Genomic DNA, 4,780 nt, shown 5'->3' on the forward strand with positions numbered 1-4,780 from the left:
TAAGAAAATATAGGTAGAGACACTCTCTAGATAACTGGATAGAATGAAAGTAAATGATAGTTATGAAGGGAGAGACAAAGAAGAGGACAGTAGGAGGGGAAGGCATAGGAAGAGAAGAGGATGGAGATAAAAGAAAGAATGATAAAGATATATGATGTGATAGATGGATTAGTTGAAAATCAAAGTGGAGGATAGTGATGAAGGGAGAGGAATAGACGGGTGGAGTGGGTGGGAAAGAAATAGGAAGAATGGATGAGGGAGATAAAGAGAAAGAATGATAAAGATATCTGATGTGATAGATGTATATTGGACCCATAAATAGATAGAACATACAAGACTATACAAGACTATCAACTTAACCAACGGTAGTTGTATACTATGATAGTATAGTTACTTTGAATACTATTACAATTGACTTATACATTTCCATTAAAAATTGACTTGAGTAGACTTTGTCTATTCACAACAGTTTTGCGAACCCTGTTCCATATTGAAACACAGAACCGAATTTCAGTTTGCGGAATACGACAAGTGACTATCCATGGGTAGTGATTCCCTTGTAGACTTCTACGACTGACTTAGCCTCGAGGAGTTCGTTCCATAACTAACGATGGGGGAAATCAGGGAAAAGTTCTGCTTAAGCCTGCTTTTTATTTTTGCAGTGTTTTTTCGATATACAATTATTGGCGCTGCGGTGGAGGGTGGAGATACTCTTTCCTTGGGCTCCTCGATTACTGGAAATCAGAAATTAATTTCAAAGAAAGGCACATTTGAATTGGGCTTCCTCAGCACAAATGGTACCAATAACTGGTATGTCGGCATCTGGTATGCCTATGTAACAGAGAGGACGTATGTTTGGGTGGCTAACAGGGAGACTCCGGCGAAAAACATGTCTGGCGTTTTGAAGCTCTCAAAAGAAGGTGATCTGGGACTGTTTGACGCAACGGGTGCATCTCTTTGGTCGGCTAACATATCTAACAAGGCCTGCCGAGCTGTTTGGCAACAAATCTGAAACTGTTTGGCAGAGCTTCGACTATCCTGTTGACACTTTGTTGCCAGGGACAAGGTTCGGTGGGCAGCAAAAGCTCGTCTCTTGTTAAAGCTCATACGATCCTGTTCCCGGGCTTTTCTCCTTTCATGTGGATCCATCTGGGGCCAAACAATTCGTGCTAACATGGAACAATTCTATGCAGTATTCGGCAAGCGGAACTTGGGACGGGAGTGTTTTAACTCAAATTCCACAACTGGCAAACAAAAACCTATACAATATGAGCGTTGAAAATACAAACTCTGGTTCGTATTTCACGTTTACGTTGACGGGTTTGACGAATGCGCTCTTCCGTCTTGTCCTCGTTAAGTATGGAGGACTGCAATCATATGTTCTGCTCGAGGACGGTAAATGGAGCATGTTCTGGTCTCAACCAGCGGACCCATGTTGTGTATATGGCTTGTCCGGCGCTTATGGTACCTGCAACTCGAACAATCTTCAGTTCTGTAATTGCGTGGATGGTTTCACCCCAAATGACAATCGCTCCTGGGATTTGCGAGAGTCGTCGTTCAGTGGCTGTGTTCGGCAGAGCCCCTTAAACTGCCATGTCCAAAATGGCAGTTTCGACAGATTCATAGAGCCGAGCGTCACTTTTCCTGATGATAAATCCGCTTCGTCATACCCGGATGCAAAGACAAAGAAGGATTGCCAGAAAACCTGCCTCGTCAACTGCTCCTGCACCGCGTTCTCTTTCAGTCCACCTTCGGGGCCGTGTCAGATCTGGTCTGGAGATTTGTTGAACATGCGCAACTCTCTTCCATCAAAAAGCAATTCACGTTTCTTCATTCGGGTAGCTGCCTCTGCGCTTCCGAAGACCGAGAAATCGTCCTCCAAACTCATAACCACAATTGTGGTTAGTAGTCTGGCCGTTGCTTTGGGCATCTTCTTAATCTTAATGTGGCAGAGGCATCGGCAGAGGCAGTGGCTACGATCGATGGAGAGGCATGAAGATTCCTTTCTAAGGATGTGCAGCTACATGGAGTTGAAGATTGCAACTAGAAATTTCAGGTCCAAGCTGGGGAGTGGGGGATTCGGCACGGTGTACAAAGGACACTTAATAGACGGTACAATGGTAGCTGTTAAGAAAATGGAGGCTGTACAGAGACAAGATGAGAAGCAATTCCGAGCAGAAATCAGGTCTGTAGGAAACATGCAACATGCCATTTTGATCAGGCTTCGAGGGTTTTGTACAGAGGGATCGAAAAGGTTTCTGATTTATGATTTCATGTCTAATGGCTCTCTTGATTCCTTACTCTTCTCAGATAAACAAAAGGTAGTCGATTGGAAGACCAGATTTGAGATTGCTTTGGGCACTGCAAGAGGGTTGCTTTATCTCCACGAAGAATGCAGAGATTGCATCATTCACTGTGATGTCAAGCCCGAGAATATTCTTCTGGATAATAATTTTTCGCCCAAGTTAGCAGATTTCGGATTGGCAAAGCTTGTGGGTAGAGATTTCAGCCGCGTCCTCACCACAACGAGAGGAACGAGAGGATACTTGGCTCCAGAGTGGATCTCCGGTCTTCCCATTACACCCAAGGTTGATGTGTACAGCTTTGGTATGACGCTCTTGGAAATCATTTCTGGCCGAAGAAATCTGGATTTAAGTGTTCAAGACTCGAGTAAGTATTACTTTCCCACGTGGGCTGCTTCTCAAATTTATAATGGCAACACAATTGGTATTGTTGAGGAAGGTATTGCAGAAGACGGAGACATTGAAGAGGTGAGAAGAGCAACTATTGTAGCATTGCTATGCATTGAAAAAGAAGAAGAAGTGAGGCCAAGTATGGGGCAAGTCGTGCTGATGTTGGAAGGGAAGATGCAGCCACAAATTTCACAGATCCAATGTTCCATGCCTATGGACAAGCAAGTAGACCAAAGCAACACTTGTAGCAGCTAGTGTTATCAAAATATAAAATAACTTAGAGGCGGGATATGTTGGCCGCTACTCAACATCTAGATGTAATTAATATGTTTAATATGTTTATTTTGGCGTGAGTGCAGACTATAGTTTTCACCTTTATGTTATTAATAACTGTTTTTGAAAAAAATTGAAAACATTAGTTAATCGTGAATATTTTCCTATTTTATTGCTATTTTCTGATTGGTTATGACAAAAAATTTCAGTGGTTTAAAATATTTTTTAAAGAACAATTGATTAAAATTATTTCTGGGGTTCAAGCTTCAGGCATTTATACATTTTATTAGACATGGAATGCATTAAAAGAAGGCTAACACCTCTTGAAATAATTGTGTGGATCGTACACCATGAATTTCTCCATTTCGTATAGGAGTTTTCTATTTTATTTTTATATTTCATGCTTGCTTTTTGAAATACTCTAAGGGTCTGTTTCGCTGCACTAATATAAAAATGGGAATAGGAATACTTATTCTCAAATAGAAAATCGGGTTGCATATTCCTATTCTTGTGATGTGAATATCAGGATTTAACTGTGTGATTTTTGAGTCAAACTCGATGACCCATGTTTCATGAGTAGTGATTCAACATGAATCCATCTCTCATGAGAATAAATGGAACACTTAGCACTCATTGGATCTAGGTGATGCTCACAGGGGTGAAGCACTGGGACTTCCCGGGAGGTCACCCATCCCAGTACTACTCCAGCCTGAGCGCGCTTAACTACAAAGTTTCCTCCACAGTTAAACCCAAAGCTTGCAACCCCATTTGCAAAACCTTCACCAAGTGTTGTGCCTTATGAACCATTCATTAGAAAGCCCCTTAAGCTCATCAATTGATAAGTAGGAGATGATTTCCACAGCTAGTCAAATTGTGATGTGAATATCAGGATTTAACTGTGTGATTTTTGAGTCAAACTCGATGACCCATGTTTCATGAGTAGTGATTCAACATGAATCCATTTCTCATGAGAATAAATGGAACACTTAGCACTCATTGGATCTAGGTGATGCTCATAGGGGTGAAGCACCAGGACTTCCCGGGAGGTCACCCATCCCAGTACTACTCCAGCCTGAGCGCGCTTAACTACAGAGTTTCCTCCACAGTTAAACCCAAAGCTTGCAACCCCATTTGCAAAACCTTCACCAAGTGTTGTGCCTTATGAACCATTCATTAGAAAGCCCCTTAAGCTCATCAATTGATAAGTAGGAGATGATTTCCACAGCTAGTCAAATTGTGATGTGAATATCAGGATTTAACTGTGTGATTTTTGAGTCAAACTCGATGACCCATGTTTCATGAGTACTGATTCAACATGAATCCATCTCTCATGAGAATAAATGGAACACTTAGCACTCATTGGATCTAGGTGATGCTCACAGGGGTGAAGCACCGAGACTTCCTGGGAGGTCACCCATCCCAGTACTACTCCAGCCTGAGCGCGCTTAACTACAGAGTTTCCTCCACAGTTAAACCCAAAGCTTGCAACCCCATTTGCAAAACCTTCACCAAGTGTTGTGCCTTATGAACCATTCATTAGAAAGCCCCTTAAGCTCATCAATTGATAAGTAGGAGATGATTTCCACAGCTAGTCAAATTGTGATGTGAATATCAGGATTTAACTGTGTGATTTTTGAGTCAAACTCGATGACCCATGTTTCATGAGTAGTGATTCAACATGAATCCATCTCTCATGAGAATAAATGGAACACTTACCACTCATTGGATCTAGGTGATGCTCACAGGGGTGAAGCACTGGGACTTCCCGGGAGGTCACCCATCCCAGTACTACTCCAACCTGAGCGCGCTTAACT

At 42.2% G+C, this 4,780-nt stretch overlaps 1 pseudogene; it reads left to right on the top strand.

The window, feature by feature from the left end:
* The first annotated feature begins 484 nt into the window (after positions 1–484).
* LOC149554118 (G-type lectin S-receptor-like serine/threonine-protein kinase At2g19130 pseudogene) lies at positions 485–3,051 on the top strand (annotated as a pseudogene).
* The last annotated feature ends 1,729 nt before the right edge of the window (positions 3,052–4,780 follow it).

This window comes from Cupressus sempervirens, chromosome 6, assembly GCF_028749045.1.
Source record: "Cupressus sempervirens isolate cs-2001-9-10 chromosome 6, ASM2874904v1, whole genome shotgun sequence".
NCBI classification, from domain to species: domain Eukaryota; kingdom Viridiplantae; phylum Streptophyta; class Pinopsida; order Cupressales; family Cupressaceae; genus Cupressus; species Cupressus sempervirens.